We start from the raw sequence: 22,450 nt of genomic DNA, 5'->3' as shown, positions 1-22,450 counted from the left end.
CTCTCCTGTGAGTCCAGTTTCAGATTCCGATGCTTCACTTTAGGTTTACTGTATACCTTGCACCTTCTGATTGACGATGAAACACAGAAATTGCATCGGAATTTAATACAAAAGGCACAATGCCGACTTAAGTAAAAGAGGACTGACACTCTAACTTTCTATGATTTGAACCTTCCTGTGAGTCCAGTTTTAGATTCTGATGCTTCACTTCAGGTTTACTGTATCCCTTGGACCTTCTTATTGACGATGAAACACAGAAATTGCATCCGAATTTAATACAAAAGGCACAATGCCGACTTAAGTAAAAGAGGACTGACACTCTAACACTCTATGATTTGAACCAATCCTGCAAGTCCAGTTTTAGATTCCGATGCTTCACTTAAGGTTTACTGTATCCCTTGGACCTTCTTATTGACGATGAAACACAGAAATTGCATCCGAATTTAATACAAAAGGCACAATACCGACTTAAGTACAAGAGGAGTGACACTCTAACTTTCTATGATTTCAATCTCTCCTGTGAGTACAGTTTTAGATTCCGATGCTTCTCTTCAGGTTTACTGTATCCCTTGGACCTTCTTATTGACGATGAAACACAGAAATTGCATCGGAAATAAATTCAAAAGGCACAATGCCGACCTAAGTAGAAGAGGACTGACCCTCTCACTTTCTATGATTTGAACCTCTCCTGTGAGTCCGGTTTTAGATTCTGATGCTTCACTTCAGGTTTACTGTATACCTTGCACCTTCTTATTGACGTTGAAACACCGAAATTGCATCGGAATTAAATTCAAAAGGCACAATGCCGACTTAAGTAACGAGGACTGACACTCTCACTTTCTATGATTTGAAACTCTCCTGTGAGTCCAGTTTTAGATTCCGATGTTTCACTTCAGGTTTGCTGTATCATTTGGACCTTCTTATTGACGATGAAACACAGAGTTTGCAACCGAATTTAATACAAAAGGTACAATGCCGACCTAAGTACAAGAGGACAGACACTCTAACTTTCTATGATTTAAACCTCTCCTGTGAGTCCAGTTTAAGATTCCGATGCTTCAATTCAGGTTTACTGTATCCCTTGGACCTTCTTATTGACGATGAAACACAGAAATTGCATTGCAATTTAATACAATATCACAATGGCTGCTTAAGTACAAGGGGACTGTCACTCTCACTTTCTATGATTCGAACCTCTCCTGTGAGTCCAGTTTTAGTTTCCGATGCTTCACTTCAGGTTTACTGTATCCTTTGGAGCTTCGTATTGACGATGAAACACAGAAATTGCACCCGAATTTAATACTACAGGCACAATACCAACTCAAGTACAAGAGGAGTGACACTCTAACTTTCTATGATTTGAACCTCTCCCGTGAGTCCAGTTTTAGATTCCGATGCTTCACTTCAAGTTTACTGTATCCCTTGGACCTTCTTAATGACGATGAAACACAGAAATTGCATCTGAATTTAATACAAATGCCACAATGCCGACTTAAGTACAAGAGGACTGACACTCTCACTTTCTATGATTTGAACCTTTCCTGTGAGTCCAGGTTTAGTTTCCGATGCTTCACTTCAGGTTTACTGTATCCCTTGGAAATTCTTATTGACGACGAAACACAGAAATTGCATCCGAATTTATTACAAGAGGCACAATGGCGACTTAAGTACAAGAGGACTGACACTCTCTCTTTCTATGATTTGAACCTCTCCTGTGAGTCCAGTTTCAGATTCCGATGCTTTACTTTAGGTTTACTGTATACCTTGCACCTTCTGATTGACGATGAAACACAGAAATTGCATCGGAATTTAATACAAAAGGCACAATGCCGACTTAAGTAAACGAGGACTGACACTCTAACTTTCTATGATTTGTACCTCTCCTGTGAGTCCAGTTTTAGATTCTGATGCTTCACTTCAGGTTTACTGTATCCCTTGGACCTTCTTATTGACGATGAAACACAGAAATTGCATCCGAATTTAATACAAAAGGCACAATGCCGACTTAAGTAAAAGAGGACTGACACTCTAACACTCTATGATTTGAACCTCTCCTGCAAGTCCAGTTTTAGATTCCGATGCTTCACTTAAGGTTTACTGTATCCCTTGGACCTTCTTATTGACGATGAAACACAGAAATTGCATCCGAAATTAATACAAAAGGCACAATAGCGACTTAAGTACAAGAGGCGTGACACTCTAACTTTCTATGATTTAAATCTCTCCTGTGAGTACAGTTTTAGATTCCGATGCTTCACTTCAGGTTTACTGTATCCCTTGGACCGTGGTATTGACGATGAAACACAGAAATTGCATCGGAATTAAATTCAAAAGGCACAATGCCGACCTAAGTAGAAGATGACTGACACTCTCACTTTCTATGATTTGAACCTCTCCTGTGAGTCCGGTTTTAGATTCTGATGCTTCACTTCAGGTTTACTGTATACCTTGCACCTTCTTATTGACGATGAAACACTGAAATTGCATCGGAATTAAATTCAAAAGGCACAATGCCGACTTAAGTAAAGAGGACTGACACTCTCACTTTCTATGATTTGAACCTCTCCTGTGAGTCCAGTTTTAGATTCCGATGCTTTACATCAGGGTTTACTGTATACCTTTCACCTTCTTATTGACGATGAAACACAGAAATTGCATCCGAATTTAATACAAAAAGCACAATGCCGACTAAAGTACAAGAGGACTGACATTCTAATTTTCTATGATTCGAACCTCTCCTGTGAGTCCAGTTTTAGATTCCGATGCTTCACTTCAGGTTTACTGTATCCCTTGGAGCTTCGTATTGACGATGAAACACTGAAATTGCACCCGAATTTAATACAACAGGCACAATACCAACTCAAGTACAAGAGGAGCGACAATCTAACTTTCTATGATTTGAACCTCACCCGTGAGTCCAGTTTTAGATTCCGATGCTTCACTTCAGGTTTATTGTATACCCTGCTTCTTCTTATTGGCGATGAAACACAGGAATTGCATCGCAATTAAATTCAAAAGGCACAATGCCGACTTAAGTACAACAGGACTGACACTCTCACTTTCTATGATTTGAACCTCTCCTGTGAGTCCAGTTTTAGATTCCGATGCTTCACTTCAGGTTTACTGTATCCCTTGGACCTTCTTATTGACGATGAAACACAGAGTTTGCATCCGAATTTAATACAAAAGGTACAATGCCGACTTAGGTACAAGAGGACTGTCACTCTAACTTTCTATGATTTGAACCTCTCCTGTGAATCCAGTTAAAGAATCCGATGCTTCACTTCAAGGTTTACTGTAACCCTTGGACCTTCTTATTGACGATGAAACACAGAAATTGCTTCCGAATTAAATACAAAAATCACAATGGCGACTTAAGTACAAGAGGACTGACACTCTCACTTTATATGATTTGAACCTCTCCTGTGAGTCCAGTTTTAGATTCCGATGCTTCACTTCAGGTTTACTGTATCCCTTGGAAAATCTTATTGACGATGAAACACAGAAATTGCATCCGAATTGAATACAAGAGGCACAATGGCGACTTAAGTACAAGAGGACTGACACTCTCTCTTTCTATGATTTGAACCTCTCCTGTGAGTCCAGTTTCAAAATCCGATGCTTCACGTTAGGTTTACTGTATACCTTGCACCTTCTGATTGACGATGAAAGACAGAAATTGCATCGGAATTTAATACAAAAGGCACAATGTCGACTTAAGTAAAAGGGGACTGACACTCTAACACTCTATGATTTGAACCTCTCCTGCAAGTCCAGTTTTAGATACCGATGCTTCACTTAAGGTTTACTGTATCCCTTGGACCTTCTTATTGACGATGAAACACAGAAATTGCATCCGAATTTAATACAAAAGGCACAATACCGACTTAAGTACAGGAGGAGTGACACTCTAACTTTCTATGATTTGAATCTCTCCTGTGAGTACAGTTTTAGATTCCGATGCTTCACTTCAGGTTTATTGTATCCCTTGGACCTTCTTATTGACGATGAAACACAGAAATTGCATCGGAATTAAATTCAAAAGGCACAATGCCGACCTAAGTAGAAGAGGACTGACACTCTCACTTTCTATGATTTGAACCTCTCCTCTGAGTCCGGTTTTAGATTCTGATGCTTCACTTCAGGTTTACTGTATACCTTGCACCTTCTTATTGACGACGAAACACAGAAATGGCATCGGAATTAAATTCAAAAGGCACAATGCCGACATATGTAAAGAGGACTGACACTCTCACTTTCTATGATTTGAACCTCTCCTGTGAGTCCAGTTTTAGATTCCGATGTTTCACTTCAGGTTTGCTGTATCCCTTGGACCTTCTTATTGACGATGAAACACAGAGTTTGCAACGGAATTTAATACAAAAGGTACAATGCCGACTTAAGTACAAGAGGACAGACACTCTAACTTTCTATGATTTAAACCTCTCCTGTGAGTCCAGTTTAAGATTCCGATGCTTCACTTCAGGTTTACTGTATCCCTTGGACCTTCTTATTGACGATGAAACACAGAAATTGCATCCGAATTTAATACAAAAATCACAATGGCGGCTTACGTACAAGAGGACTGACACTCTCACTTTCTATGATTTGAACCTCTCCTGTGAGTCCAGATTTAAATTCCGATGCTTCACTTCAGGTTTATTGTATACCCTGCTTCTTCTTATTGGCGATGAAACACGGGAATTGCATCGCAATTAAATTCAAAAGGCACAATGCCGACTTAAGTACAAGAGGACTGACACTCTCACTATCTATGATTTGAACCTCTCCTGTGAGTCCAGTTTTACATTCCGATGCTTCACTTGAGGTTTACTGTATCCCTTGGACCTTCTTATTGACGATGAAACACAGAGTTTGCATCCGAATTTAATACAAAAGGTACAATGCCGACTTAAGTACAAGAGGACTGTCACTCTAACTTTCTATGATTTGAACCTCTCCTGTGAATCCAGTTAAAGAATCCGATGCTTCACTTCAAGGTTTACTGTATCCCTTGGACCTTCTTATTGACGATGAAACACAGAAATTGCTTCCAAATTTAATACAAAAATCACAATGGCGACTTAAGTACAAGAGGACTGACACTCTCACTTTCAATGATTTGAACCCCTCCTGTGAGTCCAGTTTTAGATTCCGATGCTTCACTTCAGGTTTACTGTATCCCTTGGAAATTCTTATTGACGATGAAACACAGAAATTGCATCCGAATTTAATACAAGAGGCACAATGGCGACTTAAGTACAAGAGGACTGACACTCTCTCTTTCTATGATTTGAACCTCTCCTGTGAGTCCAGTTTCAGATTCCGATGCTTCACTTTAGGTTTACTGTATACCTTGCACCTTCTGATTGACGATGAAACACAGAAATTGCATCGGAATTTAATACAAAAGGCACAATGCCGACTTAAGTAAAAGAGAACTGACACTCTAACTTTCTATGATTTGAACCTCTCCTGTGAGTCCAGTTTTAGATTCTGATGCTTCACTTCAGGTTTACTGTATCCCTTGGACCTTCTTATTGACGATGAAACACAGAAATTGCATCCGAATTTAATACAAAAGGCACAATGCCGACTTAAGTAAAAGAGGACTGACACTCTAACACTCTATGATTTGAACCTCTCCTGCAAGTCCAGTTTTAGATTCCGATGCTTCACTTAAGGTTTACTGTATCCCTTGGACCTTCTTATTGACGATGAAACACAGAAATTGCATCCGAATTTAATACAAAAGGCACAATACCGACTTAAGTCCAAGAGGAGTGACACTCTAACTTTCTATGATTTGAATCTCTCCTGTGAGTACAGTTTTAGATTCCGATGCTTCACTTCAGGTTTACTGTATCCCTTGGACCTTCTTATTGACGATGAAACACAGAAATTGCATCGGAATTAAATTCAAAATGCACAATGCCGACCTAAGTAGAAGAGGACTGACACTCTCACTTTCTATGATTTGAACCTCTCCTGTGAGTCCGGTTTTAGATTCTGATACTTCACTCAGGTTTACTGTATACCTTGCACCTTCTTATTGACGATGAAACACAGAAATTGCATCGGAATTAAATTCAAAAGGCACAATGCCGACTTAAGTAAAGAGGACTGACACTCTCACTTTCTATGATTTGAACCTCTCCTGTGAGTCCAGTTTTAGATTCCGATGCTTTACATCAGGTTTACTGTATACCTTGCTCCTTCTTATTGACGATGAAACACAGAAATTGCATCCGAATTTAATACAAAAAGCACAATGCCGACTAAAGTACAAGAGGACTGACATTCTAATTTTTTATGATTCGAACCTCTCCTGTGAGTCCAGTTTTAGATTCCGATGCTTCCCTTCAGGTTTACTGTATCCCTTGGAGCTTCGTATTGACGATGAAACACAGAAATTGCACCCGAATTTAATACAACAGGCACAATACCAACTCAAGTACTAGAGAAGTGACACTCTAACTTTCTATGATTTGAACCTCTCCTGCGAGTCCAGTTTTAGATTCCGATGCTTAACTTCAGGTTTACTGTATCCCTGGGACCTTCTTATTGACGATGAAACACAGAAATTGCATCTGAATTTAATACAAATGCCACAATGCCGACTTAAGTACAAGAGGACTGACCCTCTCATTTTCTATGATTTGAACCTCTCCCGTGAGTCCAGTTTTAGATTCCGATGCTTCACTTCAGGTTTACTGTATACCCTGCTTCTTCTTATTGGCGATGAAACACAGAGTTAGCATCCGAATTTAATACAAAAGGTACAATGCCGACGTAAGTACAAGAGGACTGTCACTCTAACTTTCTATGATTTGAACCTCTCCTGTAAATCCAGTTAAAGAATCCGATGCTTCACTTCAAGGTTTACTGTAACACTTGGACCTTCTTATTGACGATGAAACACATAAATTGCATAAGAATTTAATACAAGAGGCAAAATGGCGACTTAAGTACAAGAGGACTGACACTCTCTCTTTCTATGATTTGAACCTCTCCTGTGAGTCCAGTTTCAGATTCCGATGCTTCACTTTAGGTTTACTGTATACCTTGCACCTTCTGATTGACGAAAAAACACAGAAATTGCATCGGAATTTAATACAAAAGGCACAATGCCGACTTAAGTAAAAGAGGACTGACACTCTAACTTTCATTGATTTGAATCTCTCCTGTGAGTCCAGTTTTAGATATTGATGCTTCACTTCAGGTTTACTGTATCCCTTGGACCTTCTTATTGACGACGAAACACAGAAATTGCATCCGAATTTAATACAAAAGGCACAATGCCGACTTAAGTAAAAGAGGACTGACACTCAAACACTCTATGATTTGAACCTCTCCTGCAAGTCCAGTTTTAGATTCCGATGCTTCACTTAAGGTTTACTGAATCCCTTGGACCTTCTTATTGACGATGAAACACAGAAATTGCATCCGAATTTAATACAAAAGGCACAATACCGACTTAAGTACAAGAGGAGTGACACTCTAACTTTCTATGATTTGTATCTCTCCTGTGAGTACAGTTTTAGATTCCGATGCTTTACATCAGGTTTACTGTATACCTTGCACCTTCTTATTGACGATGAAACACAGAAATTGCATCGGAATTAAATTCAAAAGGCACAATGCCGACTTAAGTAAAGAGGACTGACACTCTCACTTTCTATGATTTGAACCTCTCCTGTGAGTACAGTTTTAGATTCCGATGCTTTACATCAGGTTTACTGTATACCTTGCACCTTCTTATTGACGATGAAACACAGAAATTGCATCCGAACTTTATACAAAAAGCACAATGCCGACTAAAGTACAAGAGGACTGACATTCTAATTTTCTATGATTCGAACCTCTCCTGTGAGTCCAGTTTTAGATTCCGATGCTTCACTTCAGGTTTACTGTATCCCTTGGAGCTTCGTATTGACGATGAAACACAGAAATTGCACCCGAATTTAATACAACAGGCACAATACCAACTCAAGTACAAGAGGAGTGACACTCTAACTTTCTATGATTTGAACCTCTCCTGCGAGTCCAGTTTTAGATTCCGATGCTTAACTTCAGGTTTGCTGTATCCCTTGGACCTTCTTATTGACGATGAAACACAGAGTTTGCAACCGAATTTAATACAAAAGGTACAATGCCGACTTAAGTACAAGAGGACAGACACTCTAACTTTCTATGATTTAAACCTCTCCTGTGAGTCCAGGTTAAGATTCCGATGCTTCACTTCAGGTTTACTGTATCCCTTGGACCTTGTTATTGACGATGAAACACAGAAATTGCATCCGAATTTAATACAAAAATCTCAATGGCGGCTTAAGTACAAGAGGACTGACACTCTTAACTTTCTATGATGTGAACCTCTCCTGTGAGTCCAGTTTTAGATTCCGATGCTTCACTTCAGGTTTACTGTATTCCCTGCTTCTTCTTATTGGCGATGAAACACAGGAATTGCATCGCATTTAAATTCAAAAGGCACAATGCCCACTTAAGTACAAGAGGACTGACACTCTCACTTTCCATGATTTGAACCTCTCCTGTGAATCCAGTTAAAGAATCCGATGCTTCACTTCAAGGTTTACTGTATCCCTTGAACCTTCTTATTGACGATGAAACACAGAAATTGCTTCCGAATTTAATACAAAAATCACAATGGCGACTTAAGTACAAGAGGATTGACACTCTCACTTTCTATGATTTGAACTTCTCCTGTGAGTCCAGTTTTAGATTCCGATGCTTCACTTCAGGTTTACTGTATCCCTTGGAAATTCTTAATGACGATGAAACACAGAAATTGCATCCGAATTTAATAGAAGAGGCACAATGGCGACTTAAGTACAAGAGGACTGACACTCTCTCTTTCTATGATTTGAACCTCTCCTGTGAGTCCAGTTTCAAATTACGATGCTTCACTTTAGGTTTACTGTATACCTTGCACCTTCTGATTGACGATGAAACACAGAAATTGCATCGGAATTTAATACAAAAGGCACAATGCAAACTTAAGTAAAAGAGGACTGACATTCTAACTTTCTATGATTTGAACCTCTCCTGTGAGTCCAGTTTTAGATTCTGATGCTTCACTTCAGGTTTACTGTATCCCTTGGACCTTCTTATTGACGATGAAACACAGAAATTGCATCCGAATTTAATACAAAAGGCACAATGCCGACTTAAGTAAAAGAGGACTGACACTCTAACACTCTATGATTTGAACCACTCCTGCAAGTCCAGTTTTAGATTCCGATGCTTCACTTAAGGTTTACTGTATCCCTTGGACCTTCTTATTGATGATGAAACACAGGAATTGCATCCGAATTTAATACAAAAGGCACGATACCGACTTAAGTACAAGAGGAGTGACACTCTAACTTTCTATGATTTGAATCTCTCCTGTGAGTACAGTTTTAGATTCCGATGCTTCACTTCAGGTTTACTGTATCCCTTGGACCTTCTTATTGACGATGAAACACAGAAATTGCATCGGAATTAAATTCAAAAGGCACAATGCCGACCTAAGTAGAAGAGGACTGATACTCTCACTTTCTATGATTTGAACCTCTCCTGTGAGTCAGGTTTTAGATTCTGATGCTTCACTTCAGGTTTACTGTATACCTTGCACCTTCTTATTGACGATGAAACACAGAAATTGCATCGCAATTAAATTCAAAAGCACAAGCCGACTTAAGTACAAGAGGACGGACACTCCCACTTTCTATGATTTGAACCTCTCCTGTGAGTCCAGTTTTAGATTCCGATGCTTCACTTCAGGTTTACTGTATCCCTTGGACCTTCTTATTGACGATGAAACACAGAGTTTGCATCCGAATTTAATACAAAATGTACAATGCCATCGTAAGTACAAGAGGACTGTCAGTCTAACTTTCTATGATTTGAACCTCTCCTGTGAATCCAGTTAAAGAATCCGATGCTTCACTTCAAGGTTTACTGTAACACTTGGACCTTCTTATTGACGATGAAACACAGAAATTGCTTCCGAATTTAATACAAAAATCACAATGGCGACTTATGTACAAGAGGACTGACACTCTCTCTTTCTATGATTTGAACCTCTCCTGTGAGTCCAGTTTCAGATTCCGATGCTTCACTTTAGGTTTACTGTGTACCTTGCACCTTCTGATTGACGATGAAACACAGAAATTGCATCGGAATTTAATACAAAAGGCACAATGCCAACTTAAGTAAAAGAGGACTGACACTCTAACTTTCTATGATTTGAATCTCTCCTGTGAGTCCAGTTTTAGATTCTGATGCTTCACTTCAGGTTTACTGTATCCCTTGGACCTTCTTATTGACGATGAAACCCAGAAATTGCATCCGAATTTAATACAATAGGCACAATGCCGACTTAAGTACAAGGGGACAGACACTCTAACTTTCTATGTTTTAAACCTCTCCTGTGAGTCCAGGTTAAGATTCCGATGCTTCACTTCAGGTTTACTGTATCCTTTGGACCTTCTTATTGACGATGAAACACAGAAATTGCATCCGAATATAATACAAAAATCTCAATGGCGGCTTAAGTACAAGAGGACTGACACTCTTAACTTTCTATGATTTGAACCTCTCCTGTGAGTCCAGTTTTAGATTCCGATGCTTCACTTCAGGTTTACTGTATACCCTGCTTCTTCTTATTGGCGATGAAACACAGGAATTGCATCGCATTTAAATTCAAAAGGCACAATGCCGACTTAAGTACAAGAGGACTGACACTCTCACTTTCTATGATTTGAACCTCTCCTGTGAGTCCAGTTTTACATTCCGATGCTTCACTTCAGGTTTACTGTATCCCTTGGACCTTCTTATTGACGATGAAACACAGAGTTTGCATCCGAATTTAATACAAAAGGTACAATGCCGACTTAAGTACAAGAGGACTGTCACTCAAACTTTCTATGATTTGAACCTCTCCTGTGAATCCAGTTAAAGAATCCGATGCTTCACTTCAAGGTTTACTGTATCCCTTGGACCTTCTTATTGACGATGAAACACAGAAATTGCTTCCGAATGAAATACAAAAATCACAATGGCGACTTAAGTACAAGAGGATTGACACTCTCACTTTCTATGATTTAAACCTCTCCTGTGAGTCCAGTTTTAGATTCCGATGCTTCACTTCAGGTTTACTGTATCCCTTGGAAATTCTTATTGACGATGAAACACAGAAATTGCATCCGAATTTAATAGAAGAGGCACAATGGCGACTTAAGTACAAGAGGACTGACACTCTCTCTTTCTATGACATGAACCTCTCCTGTGAGTCCAGTTTCAGATTCTGATGCTTCACTTTAGGTTTACTGTATACCTTGCACCTTCTGATTGACGATGAAACACAGAAACTGCATCGGAATTTAATACAAAAGGCACAATGCCGACTTAAGTAAAAGAGGACTGACACTCTAACACTCTATGATTTGAACCACTCCTGCAAGTCCAGTTTTACATTCCGATGCTTCACTTAAGGTTTACTGTATCCCTTGGACCTTCTTATTGACGATGAAACACAGGAATTGCATCCGAATTTAATACAAAAGGCACAATACCGACTTAAGTACAAGAGGAGTGACACTCTAACTTTCTATGATTTGAATCTCTCCTGTGAGTACAGTTTTAGATTCCGATGCTTCACTTCAGGTTTACTGTATCCCTTGGACCTTCTTATTGACGATGAAACACAGAAATTGCATCGGAATTAAATTCAAAAGGCACAATGCCGACCTAAGTAGAGGAGGACTGATACTCTCACTTTCTATGATTTGAACCTCTCCTGTGAGTCCTGTTTTAGATTCCGATGCTTCACTTCAGGTTTACTGTATCCCTTGGAAATTCTTATTGACGATGAAACACATAAATTGCATAAGAATTTAATACAAGAGGCAAAATGGCGACTTAAGTACAAGAGGACTGACACTCTCTCTTTCTATGATTTGAACCTCTCCTGTGAGTCCAGTTTCAGATTCCGATGCTTCACTTTAGGTTTACTGTATACCTTGCACCTTCTGATTGACGATGAAACACAGAAATTGCATCGGAATTTAATACAAAAGGCACAATGCCAACTTAAGTAAAAGAGGACTGACACTCTAACTTTCTATGATTTGAATAACTCCTGTGAGTCCAGTTTTAGATTCTGATGCTTCACTTCAGGTTTACTGTATCCCTTGGACCTTCTTATTGACGATGAAACCCAGAAATTGCATCCGAATTTAATACAATAGGCACAATGCCGACTTCAGTAAAAGAGGATTGACACTCTAACACTCTATGATTTGAACCTCTCCTGCAAGTCTAGTTTTAGATTCCGATGCTTCACTTCAGGTTTACTGAATCCCTTGGACCTTCTTATTGACGATGAAACACAGAAATTGCATCGGAATTAAATTCAAAAGGCACAATGCCGACCTAAGTAGAAGAGGAGTGACACTCTCACTTTCTATGATTTGAACCTCTCCTGTGAGTCCGGTTTTAGATTCTGATGCTTCACTTCAGGTTTACTGTATACCTTGCACCTTCTTATTGACGATGAAACACAGAAATTGCATCGAAATTAAATTCAAAAGGCACAATGCCGAATTAAGTAAGGAGGACTGACACTCTCACTTTCTATGATTTGAACCTCTCCTGTGAGTCCAGTTTTAGATACCGATGCTTTACATCAGGTTTACTGTATACCTTGCACCTTCTTATTGACGATGAAACACAGAAATTGCATCCGAATTTAATACAAAAAGCACAATGCCGACTAAAGTACAAGAGGACTGACATTCTAATTTTCTATGATTCGTACCTGTCCTGCGAGTCCTGTTTTAGATTCCGATGCTTAACTTCAGGTTTACTGTATCCCTAGGACCTTCTTATTGACGATGAAACACAGAAATTGCATCTGAATTTAATACAAATGCCACAATGCCGACTTAAGTACAAGAGGACTGACACTCTCATTTTCTATGATTTGAACCTCTCCCGTGAGTCCAGTTTTAGATTCTGATGCTTCACTTCAGGTTTACTGTATACCCTGCTTCTTCTTATTGGCGATGAAACACAGGAATTGCATCGCAATTAAATTCAAAAGGCACAATGCCGACTTTAGTACAAGAGGACTGACACTCTCACTTTCTATGATTTGAACCTCTCCTGTGAGTCCAGTTTTAGATTCCGATGCTTCACTTCACGTTTACTGTACCCTTGGACCTTCTTATTGACGATGAAACACAGAGTTTGCTTCCGAATTTAATACAAAAGGTACAATGCCGACTTAAGTACAAGAATACTGTCACTCTAACTTTCTATTATATGAACCTCTCCTGTGAATCCAGTTAAGGAATCCGATGCTTCACTTCAAGGTTTACTGTAACCCTTGGACCTTCTTATTGACGATGAAACACAGAAATTGCTTCCGAATTCAATACAAAAATCACAATGGCGACTTAAGTACAAGAGGACTGACACTCTCACTTTCTATGATTTGAACCTCTCCTGTGAGTCCAGTTTTAGATTCCGATGCTTCGCTTCAGGTTTACTGTATCCCTTGGACCTTCTTATTGACGATGAAACACAGAAATTGCATCCGAATTTAATACAAAAGGCACAATGCCGACTTAAGTAAAAGAGGACTGACACTCTAACACTCTATGATTTGAACCACTCCTGCAAGTCCAGTTTTAGATTCTGATGCTTCACTTAAGGTTTACTGTATCTCTTGGACCTTCTTATTGACGATGAAACACAGGAATTGCATCCGAATTTAATACAAAATGCACAATGTCGACTTAAGTAAAAGAGGACTGACACTCTAACTTTCTATGATTTGAACCTCTCCTGTGAGTCCAGTTTTAGATTCTGATGCTTCACTTCAGGTTTACTGTATCCCTTGGACCTTCTTATTGACGATGAAACACAGAAATTGCATCCGAATTTAATACAAAAGGCACAATGCCGACTTAAGTAAAAGAGGACTGACACTCTAACACTCTATGATTTGAACCTCTCCTGCAAGTCCAGTTTTAGATTCCGATGCTTCACTTAAGGTTTACTGTATCCCTTGGACCTTTTTATTGACGATGAAACACAGAAATTGCATCCGAATTTAATACAAAAGGCACAATACCGACTTAAGTACAAGAGGAGTGACACTATAACTTTCTATGATTTGAATCTCTCCTGTGAGTACAGTTTTAGATTCTGATGCTTCACTTCAGGTTTACTGTATCCCTTGGACCTTCTTATTGACGATGAAACACAGAAATTGCATCGGAATTAAATTCAAAAGTCACAATGCCGACCAAAGTAGAAGAGGACTGACACTCTCACTTTCTATGATTTGAACCTCTCCTGTGAGTCCGGTTTTAGATTCTGATGCTTCACTTCAGGTTTACTGTATACCCTGCTTCTTCTTATTGGCGATGAAACACAGGAATTGCATCGCAATTAAATTCAAAAGGCACAATGCCGACTTAAGTACAAGAGGACTGACACTCTCACTTTCTATGATTTGAACCACTCCTGTGAGTCCAGTTTTACATTCCGATGCTTCACTTCAGGTTTATTGTATCCCTTGGACCTTCTTATTGACGATGAAACACAGAGTTTGCATCCGAATTTAATACAAAAGGTACAATGCCGACTTAAGTACAAGAGGACTGTCACTCTAACTTTCTATGATTTGAACCTCTCCTGTGAATCCAGTTAAAGAATCCGATGCTTCACTTCAAGGTTTACTGTATCCCTTGGACCTTCTTATTGACGATGAAACACAGAAATTGCTTCCGAATTTAATACAAGAGGCACAATGGCGACTTATGTACAAGAGGACTGACACTCTCTCTTTCTATGATTTGAACCTTTCCTGTGAGTCCAGGTTTAGATTCCGATGCTTCACTTAAGGTGTACTGTATCCCTTGGACCTTCTTATTGACGATGAAACACAGAAATTGCATCCGAATTTAATACAAAAGGCACAATACCGACTTAAGTACAAGAGGAGTGCCACTCTAACTTTCTATGATTTGAATCTCTCCTGTGAGTCCGTTTTTAGATTCTGATGCTTCACTTCAAGTTTACTGTATACCTTGCACCTTCTTATTGACGATGAAACACAGAAATTGCATCGGAATTAAATTCAAAAGGCACAATGCCGACTTAAGTACAAGAGGACTGACACTCTCACTTTCTATGATTTGAACCTCTCCTGTGAGTCCAGTTTTACATTCCGATGCTTCACTTCAGGTTTATTGTATCCCTTGGACCTTCTTATTGACGATGAAACACAGAGTTTGCATCCGAATTTAATACAAAAGGTACAATGCCGTCTTAAGTACAAGAGGACTGTCACTCTAACTTTCTATGATTTGAACCTTTCCTGTGAATCCAGTTAAAGGATCCGATGCTTCACTTCAAGGTTTACTATATCCCTTGGACCTTCTTATTGACGATGAAACACAGAAATTGCATCCGAATTTAATACAATATCACAATGGCGGCTTAAGTACAAGAGGACTGACACTCTCACTTTCTATGATTTGAACCTCTCCTGTAAGTCCAGTTTTAGATTCCGATGCTTCACTTCAGGTTTACTGTATCCCTAGGACCTGCTTATTGACGATGAAACACAGAAATTGCATCCGAATTTAACACAAATGTCGCAATGCCGACTTAAGTACAAGAGGACTGACACTCTCATTTTCTATGATTTGAACCTCTCCTGTGAGTCCAGTTTTAGATTCCGATGCTTGACTTCAGGTTTACTGTATACCTTGCACCTTCTTATTGATGATAAAACACAGAAATTGCATCCGAATTTAATACAAAAAGCGCAATGCCGACTAAAGTACAACAGGACTGACATTCTAATTTTCTATGATTCGAACCTCTCCTGTGAGTCCAGTTTTAGATTCCGATGCTTCACTTCAGGTTTACTGTATCCCTTGGAGCTTCGTATTGACGATGAAACACAGAAATTGCACCCAAATTTAATACAACAGGCACAATACCAACTCAAGTACAAGAGGAGTGACACTCTAACATTCTATGATTTGAACCTCTCCTGCGAGTCCAGTTTTAGATTCCGATGCTTAACTTCAGGTTTACTGTATCCCTTGGACCTTCTTATTGACGATGAAACACAGAGTTTGCATCCGAATTTAATACAAAAGGTACAATGCCGACTTAAGTACAAGAGGACTGTCACTCTAACTTTCTATGACTTGAACCTCTCCTGTGAATCCAGTTAAAGAATCCGATGCTTCACTTCAAGGTTTACTGTAACCCTTGGACCTTCTTATTGACGATGAAACACAGAAATTGCTTACGAATTTAATACAAAAATCACAATGGCGACTTAAGTACAAGAGGACTGACACTCTCACTTTCTATGATTTGATCCTCTCCTGTGAGTCCAGTTTCAGATTCCGATGCTTCACTTCAGGTTTACTGTATCCCTTGGAAATTCTTATTGACGATGAAACACAGAAATTGCATCCGAATTTAATACAAGAGGCACAATGGCGACTTAAGTACAAGAGGACTGACACTCTCTCTTTCTATGATTTGAACCTCTCCTGTGAGTCCAGTTTCAGATTCCGATGCTTCACTTTAGGTTTACTGTATACCTTGCACCTTCTGATTGACGATGAAACACAGAAATTGCATCGGAATTTAATACAAAAGGCACAATGCCGACTTAAGTAAAAGAGGACTGACACTCTAACTTTCTATGATTTGAACCTCTCCTGTGAGTCCAGTTTTAGATTCTGATGCTTTACTTCAGGTTTACTGTATCCCTTGGAACTTCTTATTGACGATGAAACACAGGAATTGGATCCGAATTTAATACAAAAGGCACAATGCCGACTTAAGTAAAAGAGGACTGACACTCTAACACTCTATGATTTGAACCTCTCCTGCAAGTCCAGTTTTAGATTCCGATGCTTCACTTAAGGTTTACAGTATCCCTTGGACCTTCTTATTGACGATGAAACACAGAAATTGCATCCGAATTTAATACAAAAGGCGCAAGACCGACTTAAGTACAAGAGGAGTGACACTCTAACTTTCTATGATTTTAATCTCTCCTGTGAGTACAGTTTTAGATTCCGATGCTTCACTTCAGGTTTACTGTATCCCTTGGACCTTCTTATTGACGATGAAACACAGAAATTGCATCGGAATTAAATTCAAAAGGCACAATGCCGACCTAAGTAGAAGAGGACTGACACTCTCACTTTCTATGATTTGAACCTCTCCTGTGAGTCCGTTTTTAGATTCTGATGCTTCACTTCAGGTTTACTGTATACCTTGCACCTTCTTATTGACGATGAAACACAGAAATAGCATCGGAATTAAATTCAAAAGGCACAATGCCGACTTAAGTACAAGAGGACTGACACTCTCACTTTCTATGATTTGAACCTCTCCTGTGAGTCCAGTTTTACATTCCGATGCTTCACTTCAGGTTTATTGTATCCCTTGGACCTTCTTATTGACGATGAAACACAGAGTTTGCATCCGAATTTAATACAAAAGGTACAATGCCGACTTAAGTACAAGAGGACTGTCACTCTAACTTTCTATGATTTGAACCTCTCCTGTGAATCCAGTTAAAGGATCCGATGCTTCACTTCAAGGTTTACTGTATCCCTTGGACCTTCTTATTGACGATGAAACACAGAAATTGCTTCCGAATTTAATACAAAAATCACAATGGCGACTTAAGTACAAGAGGACTGACACTCTCACTTTCTATGATTTGAACCTCTCCTGTGAGTCCAGTTTTAGATTCCGATGCTTCACTTCAGGTTTACTGTATCCCTTGGAAATTCTTATTGACGATGAAACACAGAAATTGCATGCGAATTTAATACAAGAGGCACAATGGCGACTTAAGTACAAGAGGACTGACACTCTCTCTTTCTATGATTTGAACCTTTCCTGTGAGTCCAGGTTTAGATTCCGATGCTTCTCTCAACATGTACTGTATCCCTTGGACCTTCTTATTGACGATGAAACACAGAAATTGCATCCGAATTTAATACAAAAGGCACAATACCAACTTAAGTACAAGAGGAGTGACACTCTAACTTTCTATGATTTGAATCTCTCCTGTGAGTACAGTTTTAGATTCCGATGCTTCTCATCAGGTTTACTGTATCCTTGGACCTTCTTATCGACGATGAAACACAGAAATTGCATCGGAACTAAATTCAAAATGCACAATGCCGACCTTAGTAGAAGAGGACTGACACTCTCACTTTCTATGATTTGAACCTCTCCTGTGAGTCCGGTTTTAGATTCTGATGCTGCACTTCAGGTTTACTGTATACCTTGCACCTTCTTATTGACGATGAAACACAGAAATTGCATCGGAATTAAATTCAAAAGGCAGAATGCCGACTTAAGTAAAGAGGACTGACACTCTCACTTTCTATGATTTGAACCTCTCCTGTGAGTCCACTTTTAGATTCCGATGATTCACTTCAGGTTTGCTGTATCACTTGGACCTTCTTATTGACGATGAAACACAGAGTTTGCAACCGAATTTAATACAAAAGGTACAATGCCGACTTAAGTACAAGAGGACAGACACTCCAACTTTCTATGATTTAAACCTCTCCTGTGAGTCCAGTTTAAGATTCCGATGCTTCACTTCAGGTTTACTGTATCCCTTGGTCCTTCTTATTGACGATGAAACACAGAAATTGCATCCGAATTTAATACAATATCACAATGGCGGCTTAAGTACAAGAGGACTGACACTCTCACTTTCTATGATTTGAACCTCTCCTGTGAGTCCAGTTTTAGATTCCGATGCTTGACTTCAGGTTTACTGTACACCTTGCACCTTCTTATTGACGATGAAACACAGAAATTGCATCCGAATTTATAACAAAAAGCGCAATGCCGACCAAAGTACAACAGGACTGACATTCTAATTTTCTATGATTCGAACCTCTCCTGTGAGTCCAGTTTTAGATTCCGATGCTTCACTTCAGGTTTACTGTATCCCTTGGACCTTCTTATTGACGATGAAACACAGAGTTTGCATCCGAATTTAATACAAAAGGTACAATGCCGACTTAAGTACAAGAGGACTGTCACTCTAACTTTCTATGACTTTAACCTCTCCTGTGAATCCAGTTAAAGAATCCGATGCTTCACTGCAAGGTTTACTGTAACCCTTGGACCTTCTTATTGACGATGAAACACAGAAATTGCTTCCGAATTTAATACAAAAATCACAATGGCGACTTAAGTACAAGAGGACTGACACTCTCACTTTCTAGTTTTTTGAACCTCTCCTGTGAGTCCAGTTTTGGATTCCGATGCTTCACTTCAGGTTTACTGTATCCCTTGGAAATTCTTATTGACGATGAAACACAGAAATTGCATCCGAATTTAATACAAGAGGCACAATGGCGACTTAAGTACAAGAGGACTGACACTCTCTCTTTCTATGATTTGAACATCTCCTGTGAGTCCAGTTTCAGATTCCGATGCTTCACTTTAGGTTTACTGTATACCTTGCACCTTCTGATTGACGATGAAACACAGAAATTGCATCGGAATTTAATACAAAAGGCACAATGCCAACTTAAGTAAAAGAGAACTGACACTCTAACTTTCTATGATTTGAACCTCTCCTGTGAGTCCAGTTTTAGGTTCTGATGCTTTACTTCAGGTTTACTGTATCCCTAGGACCTTCTTATTGACGATGAAACACAGAAATAGCATCCGAATTTAATACAAAAGGCACAATGCCGACTTAAGTAAAAGAGGACTGACACTCTAACACTCTATGATTTGAACCTCTCCTGCAAGTCCAGTTTTAGATTCCGATGCTTCACTTAAGGTTTACAGTATCCCTTGGACCTTCCTATTGACGATGAAACACAGAAATTGCATCCGAATTTAATACAAAAGGCACAAAACCGACTTAAGTACAAGAGGAGTGACACTCTAACTTTCTATGATTTGAATCTCTCCTGTGAGTACAGTTTTAGATTCCGATGCTTCACTTACGGATTACTGTATCCCTTGGACCTTCTTATTGACGATGAAACACAGAAATTGCATTGGAATTAAATTCAAAAGGCACAATGCCGACCTAAGTAGAAGAGGACTGACACTCTCACTTTCTATGATTTGAACCTCTCCTGTGAGTCCGTTTTTAGATTCTGATGCTTCACATCAGGTTTACTGTATACCTTGCACCTTCTTATTGACGATGAAACACAGAAATTGCATCGGAATTAAATTCAAAAGGCACAATGCCGACTTAAGTAAAGAGGACTGACACTCTCACTTTCTATGATTTGAACCTCTCCTGTGAGTCCAGTTTTAGATTCCGATGTTTCACTTCAGGTTTGCTGTATCCCTTGGACCTTCTTATTGACGATGAAACACAGAGTTTGCAACCGAATTTAATACAAAAGCTACAATGCCGACTTAAGTACAAGAGGACAGACACTCTAACTTTCTATGATTTAAACCTCTCCTGTGAGTCCAGTTTAAGTTTCCGATGCTTCACTTCAGGTTTACTGTATCCCTTGGACCTTCTTATTGACGATTAAACACAGAAATTGCATCCGAATTTAATACAAAAATCACAATGGCGGCTTAAGTACAAGAGGACTGACACTCTCACTTTCTATGATTTGAACCTCTCCTGTGAGTCCAGTTTTAGATTCCGATGCTACACTTCAGGTTTACTGTATACCCTGCTTCTTCTTATTGGCGATGAAACACAGGAATTGCATCGCAATTAAATTCGAAAGGCACAATGCCGACTTAAGTACAACAGGACTGACACTCTCACTTTCTATGATTTGAACCTCTCCTGTGAGTCCAGTTTTAGATTCAGATGCTTCACTTCAGGTTTACTGTATCCCTTGGACCTTCTTATTAACGATGAAACACAGAGTTTGCATCCAAATTTAATACAAATGGTACAATGCCGACTTAAGTACAAGAGGACTGTCACTCTAACTTTCTATGATTTGAACCTCTCCTGTGAATCCAGTTAAAGAATCCGATGCTTCACTTCAAGGTTTACTGTAACCCTTGGACCTTCATATTGACGATTAAACACAGAAATTGCTTCCGAATTTAATACAAAAATCACAATGGCGACTTAAGTACAAGAGGACTGACGCTCTCACTTTCTATGATTTGGACCTCTCCTGTGAGTCCAGTTTTACATTCGGATGCTTCACTTCAGGTTTACTGTATCCCTTGGAAATTCTTATTAACGAAGAATCACAGAAATTGAATCCGAATTTAATACAAAAGGCACAAAGCCGACTTAAGTACAAGAGGACTGACACTCTCACTTTCTATGATTGGAACCTCTCCTGTGAGTCCAGTTTTAGATTCCGATGCTTCACTTCAGGTTTACTGTATCCCTTGGACTTTCTTATTGAAGATGAAACACAGAAATTGCATCCGAATTTAATACAAAGGGCACAATGCCGACTTAAGTACAAGAGGACTGACACTCTCAATTTCTATGATTTGAACCTCTCCTGTGAGTCCAGTTTTAGATTCTGATGCTTCACTTCAGGTTTACTGTATCCCTCGGACCTGCTTATTGACGATGAAACACAGAAATTGCATGCGATTTTAACACAAATGTCGCAATGCCGACTTAAGTACAAAAGGACTGACACTCTCATTTTCTATGATTTGAACCTCTCCTGTGAGTCCTGTTTTAGATTCCGATGCTTGACTTCAGGTTTACTGTATACCTTGCTCCTTCTTATTGACGATGAAAGACAGAAATTGCATCCGATTTTAATACAAGAAGCACAATGACGACTAAATCACAAGAGGACTGACATTCTAACTTTCTATGATTCGAACCTCTCCTGTGAGTCCAGTTTTAGATTCCGATGCTTCACTACAGGTTTACTGTATCCCTTGGAGCTTCGTATTGACGATGAAACACAGAAATTGCACCCGAATTTAATACAACAGGCACAATACGAACTCAAGTACAAGAGGAGTGACACTCTAACTTTCTATGATTTGAACCTCTCCTTCGAGTCCAGTTTTAGATTCCGATGCTTCACTTTAGGTTTACTGTATCCCTTGGACCTTCTTATTGCCGATGAAACACAGAAATTGCATCTGAATTTAATACAAATGCCACAATGCCGACTTAAGTACAAGAGGACTGACACTCTCACTTTCTATGATTTGAACCTTTCCTGTGAGTCCAGGTTTAGATTCCGATGCTTCACTTCAGGTTTACTGTATCCCTTGGACCTTCTTATTGACGATAAAACACTGAAATTGCACGCGAAGTTAATACAAATGGCACAATGCCGACTTAGGTAAAAGAGGACTGACACTCTCACTTTCTATGATATGAACCTCTCCTGTGAGTCCAGTTTTAGATTCCGATGCTTCACTTCAGGTTTAC

This window comes from Schistocerca serialis, chromosome 9, assembly GCF_023864345.2.
Source record: "Schistocerca serialis cubense isolate TAMUIC-IGC-003099 chromosome 9, iqSchSeri2.2, whole genome shotgun sequence".
In the NCBI taxonomy this organism is placed as follows: domain Eukaryota; kingdom Metazoa; phylum Arthropoda; class Insecta; order Orthoptera; family Acrididae; genus Schistocerca; species Schistocerca serialis.
Note: the sequence above shows the minus strand (reverse complement) of the source record.